The sequence below is a fragment of the Eptatretus burgeri genome, chromosome 2, assembly GCF_056783735.1.
Source record: "Eptatretus burgeri isolate ZD-2024b chromosome 2, Ebu_testis_v1, whole genome shotgun sequence".
Classification (NCBI taxonomy): domain Eukaryota; kingdom Metazoa; phylum Chordata; class Myxini; order Myxiniformes; family Myxinidae; genus Eptatretus; species Eptatretus burgeri.
The window spans coordinates 51,480,828-51,498,066 of record NC_140962.1 but is presented as its reverse complement, the minus strand read 5'-3'; the positions used below and the strand labels follow the sequence as shown (position 1 = coordinate 51,498,066).

The 17,239-nt window shown below is 35.0% G+C and overlaps 1 protein-coding gene across 7 annotated transcripts in view; it reads left to right on the top strand.

Annotated features, from left to right (window-relative positions):
- LOC147032039 (islet cell autoantigen 1-like) overlaps positions 1-17,239 on the top strand; it is a 146,479-nt gene that overhangs the window by 114,428 nt on the left and 14,812 nt on the right. The gene's annotated exons all lie outside the window — the stretch shown is intronic.

Sequence of the window (17,239 nt, the reverse complement as noted above, 5' to 3'; positions counted from 1 at the left end):
ATGCAAGACCAAAAAGGAAGTGGCAGAATCTAGAGAGTCCACCAACCTGTCTGCGATGTGAAAATTATCTGCTTATTATCCACATGCTGTCAATGATGATTGTCTTTCATCCAAGATACTGAAATGGACACAGGAAAAGACCTTTTGTTTATTTCTCACGTCAGGAAGCTGAGTCTCACGTTCTGCTTCTTGGTTTGTCAGCATCGACAGATTAGTGAGTAGAGGCTTAATGGGGTTTCTGAGGCAACCATTTAAATGAATGGGGGGGGGGGAGGGAAAAACTTTCTGACTTCAGCCCCAAAAGCCTGAAATAGGAGACTGATTTCCTCCCCCTCCCATACAAGCAAATGTAAAATTGAGACGCTGATTAAAGCACTTCTTTCCTTTCATATTTTCATTCCATTCAATGAGCGAACCAATGAATATTTGTCCATGTTCTACTTTGGGGAATAACTTAATTTTTGTATTACATTCATCACCATCGAGTATATTCACAAAGATTACTTTGGAACTCAGTTCTTGGTTTAAGTATTTTTGTTGAGCAGAAATGAAATGATAAACTTCTCTTAATGCTCTTATTTGACCACCTCCTGAGCCACATATCATTTTGGGATTGCAGTAAATTGTTTTTCCATTGTTCAATTGATAACCATCAAAGTGTTCAGTCCATTCAAGGATATTAATTTTTTTATTTACATCCCCCAACTTATTTGTTATAAAATGTATCCGCTTATTTGTTTTATCTACTTTTACCCCAGTTATTTCTTCAATAAGACTTATTTTATATTTCTTACATTCTTTGGGTTTTTCCATTTAAATACCAAGGTTGATTACCTCTCTACTCTTTGGTTCAGTTGTTGCTTGGTTCTATCATTTATAAATCAGTAAAAAAGATGGTGGTCGCCTGCTAAAATTCACAACCCAATATCTTAACACTTATACTTATAACCAGAAGGGACTATTGATTCCATTCTCTAAAATATATATTTTATCATCAAAAGCTCCGCATGCTTTCTTATTTATCTCTTCTGTATATAATTGATCTTTATAACTTCTTATTGTATTCATTTTTTCTGTACTCTTCCTTCTTTAAGGTTAAACAGTTGTAATAATGTTTAAAGTTTATTGTTTCCTTGATTATATTTTTCTTTATTCCCTTGAGCTTCTTATCACACATTTCATTGTTATTATTATCAATATACGTAAAAGCATAAGACTTTGATCTCAATCCTATAAATTCACTAATGACCTTCCCAACCAATTCATCTTTAAACGTACCAATAACCTTTTTATTCTTTGATGAAAACAACACATCACCTGACTTATAATTACTTGAATCATAAATATTAATATTATCAATCATATCCTAATATCCATCACTTGTCTTAATTTCTAATATAAAACTATCTGTATCCATATATAACAATGACACATTATCCTTATATTTTGATTTTAAATTATAATAGTCATAGTCAGACATTAATGACTTTGACAAGTCAAAAATTGATGTTCCTATACAAATAGGTTTATCCATTTCAATACTCTCTTTTTTCAAATGAATAGCACAAAAGTTCTCTGAAAACACCTCCGCTCATTCAAAACTTGGTCTATTAATTAACTTTGAAGCCTGTTTCCAAGATGTAGCAAGTCTTATGTTTTGTCGATTCCGAACATTTTCCATAGTCTTTCCAAATACAGCATTATTCATTGATTTATAAAAGTCCTTCTCAAAATCTGTTTTTGCTTCTGTTCTCCTTTTTGTATTAAAATCAATATACTTCTTTAACCAATGACTTTGTTTAAATTTCAAAATCCGATGAATTTTCCTCACTCTCAACCCAGCAGATAAATATTGTCTCAAGTTCCTTTGATGCAAAACATAACTTTCTTTATCATTTAATATAGTAAGTAGTTTTTCTGGAGATTTACCTTTTATATTAAATGACTGTTGGTAATCACTTAACCATTCTTTTCTTGGACTTTCTTTATCAGGGGCAAAATGTAGGTCTTTATGTTTGTTATGAAGTTCTTCTGGATATTTTAAATCAACCTCAAAATAATATCCAACTTCAGCTTTATCCAATTCTTTTTGAGAGGAGACAACAATGTCTTGTAAAACTTTTTCATGATATTTTTCTTTAACCCATTTAAGTTTTCCATCAGGTAAAGATTGAGACATAGCCCACCCATACAAATTGTTCGCATCATAGTACATCAGGTAAGAGTTGTCCTCATTCTTATTATAATCAGGAAGATATTTGTTATTTGCTTTAGCATATCTCTTCGAACATACTTGAGATATTCCTCCTATTTTGGCCTTCTCGATCATTAAAAGCATATCTATCTATATCACTGATTAATTCCAAATTCTGTTTTGTCATTTTTAACATAGCACTCCAAGCCAAACCCGGGGCTGTGTAATAGTGAACGGGGTATAATCCAGAAGAGTTTTTATTATGACAGACTGTTCTAAAAGTTTATAACACATCAGCCAATAACAATACATCAGTTTTAAGATACAAATCATGATATTCTCCAAGATTCTTTCTATTAAACTTCTCCCAAACCTTTTTAGCTTGTGTATAATCTCTATCGGAAATATGAGTTTTATTCAACTTGCCATAGAAACTTTCTCTTAAAGGAAGTTGTGTTTCTTTAAACTTCTCAAATGAATCCATACAGTCATACGGATATATCCCCTTTTGTGATTAGACATCAATCTCTTCTTGATTTGAGAAATGTGATTTAAGATTCAGTAAGTTTTTAATATTTGATGCTAAGTTAGATAATGGACTTGCCATAAACGTGTATGTGTCAAGAAATCTGATATGGGTTATGTGGGATGTATGAATTGTTTTCATGAATGAGATGTATTTTCGATCTGTGTTCGGAATGACAGAAATATCTCCAGATGTTTTTGAAAGTTCATTTATAAATAGATGTGTGTCATCATGAGCATTGTGAAGAAAGACAGGAATAAAGTTTGGGGGCTTGTTATTAAGATTACAACGGGAATGAGCTGGACCTCTATATTTACCAGTAAGATGACAGTGATCCCTAACCTTGACCTCTCCCTCAATTTTCTCCTCACAAATATGACAGATACTGTTCTTTCTAAATTCCTTTTTCTCTCCCTTTGTTAATAACATTAGTTTATAGGTTTTAACCATTATTTCTCTTTGTCTTATACAGTCTTTTTCCAATCGTCTTGCAAACTCCTCTGAGGCATCTTCTCCTCTATAAAGTTCTAACTTGTTGTATTCATCACCAACAGATGATTTGATATAATAACAGAAACCACAAGGAGTATGTTTTTGATATTTATTTGTGTGTGATTTATTGGGATTTGGAGAAACAGTATCTATCTTTTCAAGGATACTTTCAAAATCAGCATATATCACAAACGGATGTTTTATAGATTTGTTAAAATCTTTGAATGATATGTTTGAACCTGCTTTTGGTAAATTGATTACGGTTGATCGATGATTACTACAATATTTCGAATGTTGATTTAATCGTTCTTTTGTGTGAAAGGAGTTGAGACATCTCTTACAAGGATACGTTTTATATTTTCTCTTAGAGATTGTGATTTGTTAATCTTGATAAATTTTTGATTAAAGCATAATGTGATTTTTCCTTTGAAGTAAAGTCGAGAAGGTCAATGTGTTTCATCATTTTTATAGTTGTTTGAAATTTTTAATATCTGAACTTTGTTTGTATCCATTAATCCATATACATTAACAGATAGATTATTCATTTTCTCAAATTTAGGAATATCTCTCAATGACATTGGAAACTTTAAATCTTTAACATTTAATGTATTCTCGTATTTCTTATAATGTTCAACCCTTTCAAGATTCCATTGTGGAGGATGTAAGTGAGCAAGAACAGACCATAGAAAACATTTATTATCTTTGTTTTGAATATTAACAACCGCTTTCTTAAGTTTTATCTCTTTTGGTAAATCAATCTAAGAATAAGCTTGAAGAGGATCTGATTTTAAGATGTGAATATCTAAAAAGATTATTTTTGTAACAGCAAATCCATGACCTACTACAGTGTTATCAACATCTTGTTCTTGTCTCTGGAGTTCATCGTAAACATCACATCTTACAAAATCTTGAAATGATGAGATAAAGTCAGGGTTTGTCATCATATAGGGAGTAGTTCCATCACCTTCTCTTACCATATTCAATTTTACTCCCATATAAAACTTTAAAGTTTTCATTTCACTTAATGTGTTTCTAATTATCGTTTCAATACTTTGTTTAACCATATCAACAGCTTCAATGATTGAAGATGGTCCAGGGTCTTGAAAGCAAAACAATCTTATTTTTATATGTCCTTTAAATGCCCCATCAGTGTTTTCAATGGAGAATTTAGTGGCACCTTCCCTTTATTCATTGTTCTTTTATTTGCGTGATTGAAGATGTTTATTATAATTTTTTTAAAGAATATCATTATCACATCTATCATAATGTTTTGTTTCTTGTTTAAGTGGAGATATTTGTCTGAAAATATTGAATGTGTGTTTGTTGGTTTGAAGGTGTTTTCTATTACATTTATATTCATGATTATAAACATCGCAGTACGTTGTATTCACCATATTTATAAAACAAAACTTTGCTTGAAATAAAATTTTCTTGATGAAAATTTAGTTTAATTTCAAGGTGACTCTGTGCTAAAGACCATTTTATCCTCCAACTTTTTTCACTTAATAAATACAATGTATCAAGACACAAAAGACAAGTTTCAATCAATCTCTTCATTTGTAAAAGATACTGAGAAATATGTCAAGGATGTAAAATTGAATAGAGATAAATATAACAACTATTGGATAAAAACAATTTTGGTGAATAATATGTGGAGTATAGTTTTTTTTTGGTTTTTGTGTATAGTACATTTTTTTTTTGTATACTACAAATAGTTCAAGAAAATGTATTGATATATAATGAAGGATTAAGGTTCTTGAGTTCTGCTCAATCCCTGTTAAATTAACCCCCAGATTAATGTTTCTTTTCACAAAAGATGGAAGACAAGGTTCAATTGTGATGGATGAATCAAAGGGCTTTTAGTATATCTGGAAGAACATCAATTAAAGTAGCTCAAACAAAAGTTTCTCCTCTCCTTCTGGCAATATATTCGAAACTAGAAAAAGCAATGAAACAAGAAAAAGTATCAAAAAAGAAAAACCTTATGGATGAAGCTTTAGAAAGAAAAGATAAGACCATCTGTAATATGCAAGGATAAATTTGTATTTATTTGAACAACCCTAAAGATGTAAATCCTGATGAAATAAAGGATGTCAATATATCAGGTGAAATTACATTTCATTCAATAGTAGTTAGGATCATTTTAAAATTAACTTTAATACAAAAAATGTAGTAGTTGAATCTGTTCATGAAAAAAAAGTATATTCACATAGATGGTCATGTTTTTTGGACTAATTAAATATGAGTCATTATTCAACTGAAGATTTTGAAAATTATGAGAGTGATGATAGTATCACTGTTGGAAGAGAAGACAGTTATGTTCCCGAGAGTTTGTGTTCAAACGATAGTTATGAAAGTAGTTTGATGGATGATTGTGAAAGCACCAATGAAAGTACCGAAGATGATACCGAAGATGAATTTTATTTGAAGTAAAGTTTTACTTTATAAATATGAATAGTTTTCTCGATCTTGAGCCTCTTGAATTCCATGATTAATCCATTTAACAAATTTGAGAATTGTCCTGCATGTGATAGAGTCGGATTAAACACAGAGTCAAAAGCCTATAAACACTGCATATTCTGTGATTATCTTCAAATTAATGGTAATAAAAAATATAAAAAGGAATATAATTCTTTTAGATTTACACCAAAAATGAATTACTTTACAAGATTGATTAGAGAAATGAATGCAAGGTATGAGAGTGATAACACACCTTTCCTTTCAATGGAAGAAACTGAACGTATTGGAGAAATGTTCAAAGGAGTGTTGTATATTATTCACGATTGTCATTTTCAAGGAAATATCAACACAAGATATTGTGTAAATAAAATAATGGATTATCTTGAAATTAAACCCGAACTTAGGATAAAATATAGTTTCTAAAAAAGCCAATAATAAATTAAATAATCTGTTTTCCAAATATATAAATGAATGATTTTTTTACTCATTTGGGAAAATAAGATAAAATTTAACAACCATAAAATTTCTTCCAAATTCATTGAGATGTCTCATAGTTGGTTCAAGTGGATGTGGAAACACCTGCTTACTTTTAAAGATGCTCCTTACTCCCAACTTTTTAGATTATGATAATTTAATATTTTTTACTAAGTCAAGTTTTCAACCTGAGTATCAACTACTCTCACAAGGTTTTATTGCTGGTCTTCAAAAAGAAGATATAATTGGTTTATTTAAACTTCAAAACAAACTCAATGATTATAACGTTGAAGATATAATACAACTATTTTGTGATACACAGATATATAAAAAGAAATCAAAGCCGATAACTTGTATTCATAGTGATAATACGGATGATATACCTTCTCCCCAAGATTTGGATAAATCAAAAAAGAACCTCATTATCTTTGATGATTGTGTGAATGAGAGAAACCAAATGGTAATGGATAGCTCCTCCACAAGAGGGAGACATTCTTCTTGTAATTGTATTTATCTTCGTCAATCATACTTTCAACTCCCTCGTCGCTCAATAAGAAACAATGCTAATACTTTTATTTTATTCAAGTTGAATTCAATAGATATAAACAGTTTTGGAGAGACAATGGTTCTATATTATGTAGTAAAAAGGAATTTGGGGATTATATGAAGCACACGACTAAAAAATATAAATATATTGTTGTGAAACAAGATGAGATATTAAGGGACATATATTTTATTTTATAAACAATTACATATATAAATGACAACTATTATTATAAATCTTGTGGGTAAATCTGCTTCTGGAAAAAACTTTCATAAATCAAGGTTCTTGTATAGTACAAATGAGAATATTTTAAATTTGCTTAAAAATATGCCCTGTGATACGCATTGCATCTACAAAAACTAGAGCAATAAGATCTGGAGACGTTGAAGGTGAAGATTATTACTATATTTCAGGAGAGTAACATATGCGATTGAGGAATGAAGGTCAAATATTTGTGGAGGTTTCTCTTGGTGCAACAAAATATTCACATTGTAAGAGTGAGTTAAAGAAACTAAAATCTGGTGGTCTTGGGGTATTAGAAACTAATCCAGAAGGAATGAGACAAATTATTAAACATCTCAGTGGTAATGGGGTTAAGATTTTATCATTCGGTTTTGATGTCGATGAAGAAACTCAACGCAAGCATATGAAAAGCAGAGATACAAGTGTTAGTGAAGAAGAAATTACAACTCGTATTAATGATAATAAAGAATTTGATGAAATATTTAAAGAAAAGTATTTATTTGAACACATATACTTTAATGATGAAGAAAAGGAAAATTTCCCTGTTGATCTTTACAATTCATTAAATGATATTTTCCAATAAATAAATGGATGCGAAAGAAAGAGCAAGAAGAATTAAGGAACATCAAGAGTTGGTTTCAAAAGTTGTAAAACAACAGGAAGACATGAAGAAGAAATGCAGACAGAAACTAATGGGTGAAGAAGCATTTGAAAGAAAACAAGAGAAATTTTTTTAACCACTATTAAAACTTCCCAAGAAAAAATTATAGATGTTTCCACAGTTCCCACAATAGAATATTCTCCTAAAACATGAAAAGGTTAAAAGATTTCAGTCAAATGACGGTGGAAGAATTAGAGCATATCGGAGAATTAGAAGATGATGATGAAGGATTATTTCAACAACTGGAAGAGATTAATCAACCCCCTGATTATATTGTGAATGCTCTTCAAAATAATAAATATTCAGCAGATTCAAAAACCATAGCAGGACTCATTCCAACAGAACCACCAGCAATATTTAATCTTGTTCAAGAAAAGGTATTGATGTACAGGGTGCCCCATATAAAACCAGGAAATTTGAGATTTTGAGATTTATTTTGCCGTATTTTACGAACATATACATTTTCCAACCGTTTTTTTATTTTATTTCAGAATGCAGCAGTGATCAAATTTTCAACGTGAGGTGATTGTTCTCTTTAAGAAAGAACATCCAACTTGGGGACTGAAGAAATAAACTGAAATAAACTCAACAAATAAACTGTACCAAATTTCCTGGTTTCTGTGGGGCACCCTGTATAATGATGAATTAAGGTTCTTGAGTTCTGCTCAACCCCGTGTTAAATTAACCCCCAGATTAATGTTTCTTACAAAAGATGGAAGACAAGGTTCAACTGTGAGGGATGAATCAAAGTATTTTGATAAACAATTGGATATGAAAAATAATGATGATAGAGCATATTGTTACGAATTTGGAATTCAATTGCACACAACATTCAGGTTCCCTTAGTCAGCTATGTCGATAAGTGCATGTTCCCGAGATAGCTCACCTTTCATTGTTTTAAATGTTCAGAGATCGATTAGATGCGCTGCGGATCGATTTAATAGTTAGGGAACAAAACAATGGAGATGTCCCTCCCCCTCTTCTGCGAAGAGGAAGAAGAACCCTGCCATCCCGTGACGTCAACAACTCCCTCCCACCCATGGTTGAGCAGGGGAGGGGGGTGGATCACGAGGGCATGAGTCACGCCGGGTGCGGGGGAGGGGGTGCAAAGGATAAAGAGGACATCTTTTCTTTGTTCAAAAAGAGTCCCGAAAGAGTTCGTGGGAGTCCCGTGGTAGGGCTGAGTTCGTGGGAGTCCCGTTCTGAGTCCCGTGGGCAGAGTTCGTGTGCTGAGTCCCGTGGGAGGAGTAAGCTTTTTTGCTTGGGAGAGAGCAGTCGTTCAGCCATCGGGTCCTGCTTGGCTTACTTGGCTTGAGGCCTTCGGAAGCTTTTTGCTTCGGCTGGCTCAGTGAGCTTCGGCTGCTGCTTTGTTTTGGAAGGAACTTGAGCCGGTTGCTCGGCTCGAGCTGCAAGTGGAGGCTTCTTCCTCTTCTTTCTCTTCCTCTTGGTTCGTGGAGCTTGTCGTTCTCCATTTTGTTTCCTAGTATGGTGCGACGCGTCAGCCTCTTCTTGGAGTTGGTTCCTCGGGGAAGCGACGCATCGACAGGAAGGATCGGCGCCTCATCTCACCGGCACGTGTTGAGATTCGCGGGAGCTCGGGAAGGATCACGGCGATTTGGATCCAGCTCGCTCTCGCTGGAGCCTGGGTCCGGACAAGTTGAAGACCACACGAGGTGGAAAGGTTTGAGTCAAGCTCTGAGTTTCAGCTCACCTGTCTTCCGAGCTGGAGCTCGTGATTAAAGGCCTCAGCCACCGTTGTGTGTGTGTGTGTGTGTGTGTGTGTGTGTGTGTGTGTGTGTGTGTGTGTGTGTGTGTGTGTGTATACGCGCGCGTACGTACGTACGTGTGTCCGTGGGCCCGTCTAATAAGTAGGAACTGCTGTGAAGTGTAAATGACTGTACATAATAAGTAGACGGTTGTAGTTCTTTTGTTGCTTGTATAATTGCATACGTGTTTTGCCTTATTTAATTGCATATGTGTTTCATTATAATAAATGTCCTTGTGTGAATATAAACATGCTTGTTGCGTCCATTCCCTCATTGACTGAACATTTCATGTGTTGGAAGTTAGAAAGCCGTTGGTTTGCCGTAATCAGGGGACATTTGGACCGACGGTTCTCGGCGATTACGCCGCTCGGAATCGCGCACGGACAAGCTCGCCTCAGCGGTTTGTTCTGTACGAGTTCCGTCGAGGGTGGAATACCCCGGTAGTTGGATCACGTGGGTATTTAGGTAAATTGAAGATTGGCAAACGCCCCTACCCCACGTGATCTGCCGATTGGCGTATTTTGGTTCTTGTACAAGGACCCGTCGCTCGGAGTTATCCGGGCGGCGATCTATATTCTGGACGATCGGTCGGGCCGACTCGACTTGCGGCTCCGTTCAGAGCAGTCGGTTGGTGGCTGACCCCCCGGCCTGTAACAATATCTTGATCTGCTAGACTCTCTTAATTATAGGGTTAGTCTCTCTGGTAAAAGTAGGAAGAATGAGAGGGAGAAACACATTATTCAGGCTTTGAGTATCCTTGGTTCAGGTGTTAGTTTTCTTCCAAATGACCCATCACAATTAGATAATCGACTGTTATTGCTGTTTGGTAGTAAGAAGGCTGGAAATAACAATTGTTTAAATGAAGCATCAGCCATTTTAGAGCAGTTGAGTTACATGAAAATAATTAATAAATGTCAACACAAAGACATTTTATCTCATATAAAACAAGATGAGAAGCACAATCCTTAGTTTTAATTTCACAACAAGCGACCACACATCTTCATTCTCATACCCACTACAACTTGACGCAACAAAATAATATGAGGCATCTTTATTGTCCATGGAAACTTATAATACCTTATTTAATATCACCGAGAAAAATGACAAGTTTAGTTATAATCTGGGAAGTGGATACAAAACGATAACAGTTTCACCCGGAGCGTATGGGATTTCTCAAATATCTTCCGAAATTGCTCGTCTTATGAAAGAACAGGCCGATGAACCAAAAAATATTGTTATAGATATTCAAAAACGGACTTGAAAATCAACGATTAATCTTAGAAATAACGACAAGGTTGATTTCACAATAGATAATTCGTTTGGAGAGTTATTGGGTTTCTCCTCAAAAAATATTGAAACTAATCGGCGTATTACAGTGATGTCATTCAAATATCCTCAGGCATAAATTCGGTATTAATTCATTGTGATTTGATTGATGGCGCTTATAATGATGGAATAAGAAGAAATACAATATTTTCATTCAGCGCATACTCAACCCCAATTGGTTATAAATTCAATATGGAACCCAAAAATCTGGTTTATCAACCTGTGTCAGGAAAAACCATATGCAGAGTAAATTTTAGGATAACCGACCAAGATAATCGCATGATTTCTTTTAATGTAGAAATTATATCCATCAGAATTCACCTCCGTGAAGTTTTCCAAAAAATAAATACGATGGTTATTGTGAGGAAACACGAGTTGGGAAAATATAAAATAATTACAGGGGATGGGATGTTCCTTTCCCCATACGACAAGAGTGAAGGTATATATCTTGGTGGAGGATACTATAAACCGAAGAGACAAAGAGGTGTCAGACATCAATTTAGAAAAAAAAGAGATGGGATAATTGATACTCTAATGGGTATAGGTTCAACTATTCTTAAACATGAAGACCTAATTGGTTCAACTACTTCTGCTGTGGGAAATGTAGCGGGTGCTATAAAGAGTATAAAAGATTCCCAAAAGGAATGTCATAAATTACAAGCAATAAAAGAAATTAAGAAAGGCAAAACTCAGTTGTCTTTCCAAGAACGAGAGAAAATAATTCAAATACTTGGGTCAGGGTTTCAAAAGTTTTAACATCTTTTTTCCTAAATAAATACAAGTATGGAAGCAATTGATAGTATCTATGATTTGGATGATACCATTGTCATCTCAAACTCTCCTAAAAAAGAAGACCACTCCAAGGTAAATGCAATAACTGCAACAGACTGGAATGCAAATGGAACAAAAAGTTTTGAAATAAATAATCAACAAACTTATTTGAATCTCGCCGAAAGTTTCTTGTTGTGTAAATTTACATTCACTAAGGCTGCGACTAACACAAACGCTACACTCGTAAATTATTTCTTCTGGAAAATGTTTGATAGTGTTCTTTTGTACATTGGAGCACAAGAAGTTGAAGTGGTTGATAATGTCTCTGCTGCATCTGAAATGATGAAATTTACACTAAATTTATTTAGTGATGGAATGGGAAACGGGGCTGTCAAAGGTTTTATTCCTGATATGTCACCAGGAACAAACACAGACCCTGGATATAGTTAAAGGAAATGAATGTATAATGATGATACAAAAGCAGGAAATAGTTTTACTGTGGCAGTTCCTCTTTCAGGTATATTTGGATTTTGTGGTCATGATAAAGTTCTGTATGGTCTTAAAATTAGATTTCAACTGCAAAGGAATGATAATGAAAATAGATTGCTGTTTGGTGTGGCTAATGCTTTTGCTGCTCAGAATAAATTTGTTATTGATGAAATTAATTGGTATATTAGTGAATATACTCCTAATCTTAAAACAGAAGAGATGTTGAATAGAAGACTTAACTCAAAGAAGCCACTCAATGGATCATATCTTTAAAGAAGATGCCAACACATTAAAATGAACCAAACCACTTACACATGTAATTTGGGTGTTCTGGAAGGAAAGTCACGATATCTGTGGCTCATTTTTTAAAAACCAGATGGTGATAATGCTCCTGTTAAGAATAATGTATTGAGTGATAATGCTCAGGTGAAACAACTTCGTGTTTCTCCAGATGGAACATTTTATCCACGAGATAGATTGGAAATTAATTGGGAAAAAAATGATTATGCTGAAGCATACAAGTCTTACCAAAAGGTGTGTGAAAGCAATGGAAATAAAGAACCTATTTTTGATTTGACAGCATTTAAAAGTCTGTATACAATCTATGCGATTGACCTGAGTGCTCAAAAGGAAACTATAAAGTCTAATCGAGTGGTTACTTCCCTATACATTGAAAGAGTGAAGAAGTTGATACATATTGTTTTTTTTTGGAAGAAACATAATTACAGATTAATACAGATAATGGTGTTATGATTTGTCTCACATAATTTTTTGATCAATAAATGAGTAGTAAAGTGCCAACTGGGGTATATGTTAATCAAATCAATCTTCATAAGCTATCATCTTGTATTCAAAATCAAAAGCTTTGTATGATTAACATTAACACAATTCAGAGAAAAGGAGCAGTAAGAATTTATGGTTTGCTGAATTTATGAATTTATTTATCGACTATGGCGAGTGGAGGATTTCTCCCATTTCAAATTCCTTTATTTGCTGGTTTAAGTGCGGCTGGATCATTGACGGGTGGTATTTCAGCAGCGGTGAAAACTGCCAACGAAAGGAAGGCTCAAATCCAGCATCACAAAGAATTGGAAAGACATAACAAAGACTTGGAGAAACAAATTAGTGGAAGTGGTATCATTCTAGATTTAACAGTATCATTCTAGATAACAGTATTACATTATACAGTACCTTTAATGAAGGGAAGGCAGTTGTTGTTGAACGTTTTAATCGTACCTTAAAAGAGAGACTATATAAAAAATTCACACAACTCGGTTCTCAACAATGGTTATCTTTAATTCAGGATCTTGTAGATAAGTATAATGATATGATTCACACCTCAACGAATACTAAACCATCAGAAATATTTACAAAATTAGGATATGAAAAAGAGATTGTCAGAAAGCCTAAGTTCAAAGTTGGTGATATGGTAAGAATATACAGGTGGAAATCTCATTTTGAAAAAGGTGATACAAAGCAATGGACAAATGAACTTTTTAAAATCATTGATGTAATAGATACAAATCTGAAGACGATGATAGTTCACAAGCGGTATTTGAAGATGTCGATTGTTTCAGAAGTCAAGGATGAGACAATGTGATAATGTTTGACCAAGTTATAAAAATGATCAACATGATGTGGTACGAGTGACAGGTTGTTTGCTGTAACATGTCGAAAACCCGGTTTCGTTCAACAACTTTAAAAATTTGACCTTTGCATAACCTTTAAAGGTCACAAAACAATGTTGTGGACATTAAAATAAGGAAACAGGATACGTGCTCTAGCTTAATGGAGTTAGTTCGTCAAAGAAGGTCGAAAACCCGGTTCGATTCCCACAACTTTGAAAATTTGACCATTGTGAACTTTAAAGGTCAAAGGTCAAAGATTATGACCTTTGGTGCAAAACTTCCTCTGGAACATTCCAGGAACAATATAACGTCATATAGGATATATGGCATTTCGCACTCCTCGGATTAATTATTCATACTTTGATGAAATCAGCGTAAAAACAAACTTGGAGGGGGCGCCACGGGCAAGGTGTTCAAGATAGAGCAAAATGGTTTCAAGACTTTAGGTGGGGAATGACCTCAAGATTATGCATAAAAAATATTGTCATCCGAGCTCTCAAAGTTTGGGCGGTCATCTGATTTTTATGTCAATCTTCGAAATTTTCTAAGTTCATGACCTTGTGACCTTGACCTTGGGACGAAAATGAAAAATCGAGCGCCGTGGGGCTACGCAGGTAACCATTGGGCGAACCAAATACCGAAACCCCTGCCAAATTCGACAAACCCCCGAGGAGAAGATGCAAATTGAAATCGGCTACCCCCTAAAAACACAATTCGCAATTTTCTAAGTTTGTGACCTTGTGAGCTTGAGCTTGGGACGAAAATGAAAAATCGAGCTCTGTGGGGCTATGTAGGTGCCATTGGGCTAACCAAATGCCGAAACCCCTGCCAGATTCGACCATCCCCTCGGAGAAGAAAAATTTTTTCTGTCAAAATCGCAATTTTCTAAGTTCGTGACCTCATGACCTTGACCTTGGGACGAAAATGAAAAATCGAGCTCGGTGGGGCTATGCAGGTGCCATTGGGCTAACCAAATACCAACCCCTGTCAGATTCGACAAAACCCCGAGGAGAAGATGCAAATTGAAATCGGCTACCCCCTAAAAACACGTTTTTTTGGGTGTGGCTCCGCCCATTTTCAGGAAAACACTAGATCATGATATAAACCTCCCACCAAAATTTCATCAGGATCGGATCAAAACTCACGGAGCTATGCTCGGGACAGACAGACAGACAGACACACACACACAACAATAACGAATATTGTGGTCACTTATATTTTTTGTGAAAATATTTTCTCGTGAACCAACAGTTCCTTGAACTTATAAGGTATATGATTTAGAAGGGGAAGAGACAGGCCCGTCGCTAGGGGGGGCATTTGGGTGCATTGCCCCCCCCCCGTGGCGCATCTGGTGCCCCCCCATACTTGTACGCCACCCATTTATGCCCTGTTGCACCCTGTGAACAACTTCGTGTTTAAGGATGAGCGCCCACTGTGAACTCCTTGCTGTTTAAGAGTTCACCTGTGTGAACTAAAACCCTTATTCCAGATGTTCAACGTGGTTAATAATAAGGCCTTCTTGGATAAACTGTTCTTTAATAATATCCTGCTTTGAATAACAGTCAAGAGATAAGTGTGCGCTTGCCAGCGTATCTCCAAAAGCAATTGGCAAGACAATACAGTCCAAGCCCACAAGATAAAAGATAATAACGCAAGCACCAACACCAGCAGCCAAGACGACAGACAGCCGCAAGACCTCGTGTCGAATGTCGATTCTGTGGGTGGTTATATATATATATATATATATATATATATATATATATATATATATATATATATATATATATATATATATATATATATATATATATATATATATTGGATAATTTAGTTTAAAGGAATAGTCAATCAGCATATTCGATATGGAGGCCCTATTAAGCAGGTTACCTGATTGGTTGTAAGTTAGGTATAAATATAATATAGTCATAATATGATCAAGGAAAAGACATAAATTTACATAACTAAAGATGAAGTGCACGTGCACCGCGTGACCTTCACAACCCGTTAACCCTCCATCTTACAAAAGTAATTTTATAATAAAAATTAAAAAATATGTGTGTTTGCAATCGTGCTTACATTTGAAATTATGCAGATAAAACCTGTTTTTGATGCATGCATCATTTGATAAATAAAACCGTCAACCGTCAAATCACGCGAGTCGTGAGATTTGTAACACGAGTCAAGAGGGACGAATCACGGAGAGCGCGAGCTAGTAGCAGGAGAAAAGGACGTGGATGATGGATATACGAAAATGGCTCAGAAAAGGAAAAAATAAAGGACTAAATGTAGGACTAAATCCAAAAGGCAATGTTTCTGTGTGTACTTTGTGGATACATACATATGCGTGAGATTGGACATTATTCAGATATTAATTGCCTCTTGTTCCATGTGCTTATATTTCCCTATTTCCTCCCTCCTCATTATATAATTAAAAACTCTCCCATGTCCTTTGGCAGAGGCCCATGCCACCAGTACATCCTTTTCCATTGCATTTTTTTGGTGGCATAATGGGTGAATTGCTTGGAGTAACAGGACATGCTTTGGGCTATAAAAGGCAAGGCATGGGTGCACACAGTTTGGTGCTGTCTTGATGGCCGTGCGAGCAAATTGCTTCAGGTGCAAGTAGCAGTTTGTTGGGAGACACCACAGCATGGAGAGTAGTTCGGTCACAGAATTCAGTGCAACAGTTTGTTGGTGTGCATTGCACTCCACATGGCTAAGGGAAGTTCCCATGATGGATAAGCTATGATGTGCCAGTGCTGTCAACCACACTGCATTGAAGTAACTTCTGTCATCAACGTCCTGGTTACTCAGGTGACGCTATTGCCATTACCCTCCCGCATCTCGCTGTTCTTTTATTCTACCACTAGTTAAAGATTATTTTCTTCCTTTGCATATCTGAGCTTTCCAGCCCTTCCTTCATTCGTAGAGGCCCACAACCATGGGAAGGTTTTGTTTCTTCATGATTGTGAAGTACGTGTTAGGTGTCGTCTTTTGTGGAAGCTTCGCCGCAATTTCTATCTCATGACTTGTTCGTAAATTAGTGAATTCGTAAGTTATTGAAACTTGTAATTATTGAATAGGTGTGTGTGGTGTGTATTTTTGACGGAACTGATTTTTTATGGAAATTTTTCCACGCAGGCAAAAAGAAATAGCAACAAAATTGGCATTGCGGATAATTTGAAGCCCGCAAAGGTTAGGTTTGGTATAAATTTAGGTAAAACATCTTTACTTGCAGTCTGGATTGCTGGCAGAACATCGATTTAAATATTTGTTTCTTAACAAATATAGGAAGAACATACAGGATGTTTTCTCAAATTTGTGCATGTTTGACCACTTTGAGCTTTTTTTAATGCTTGTATGTTTATAGCCGGCTTTTTAGCTTTTTCACAGTTACAAGAATGCCATAAAGTATTGGTAAATAAGTATAAACAAAAGCATATTACAATTAATTTTCGATTTTTACACCACACATGTACCAAGTGTTATTTCAATACATTTTAGAAGATATGTGATATTCTTCATTTTATTAGTGCTAACTCACCTTCATATGCTGTTGCCGCACCAGCGTTCAGTCTCTTTGAGAAGGCAAACCAATGCTCGAAACAACTTTTAAATGTATTTTTTTTCTCCTTTCCATAGTGGTCCAATTTGTCTTCTTATCT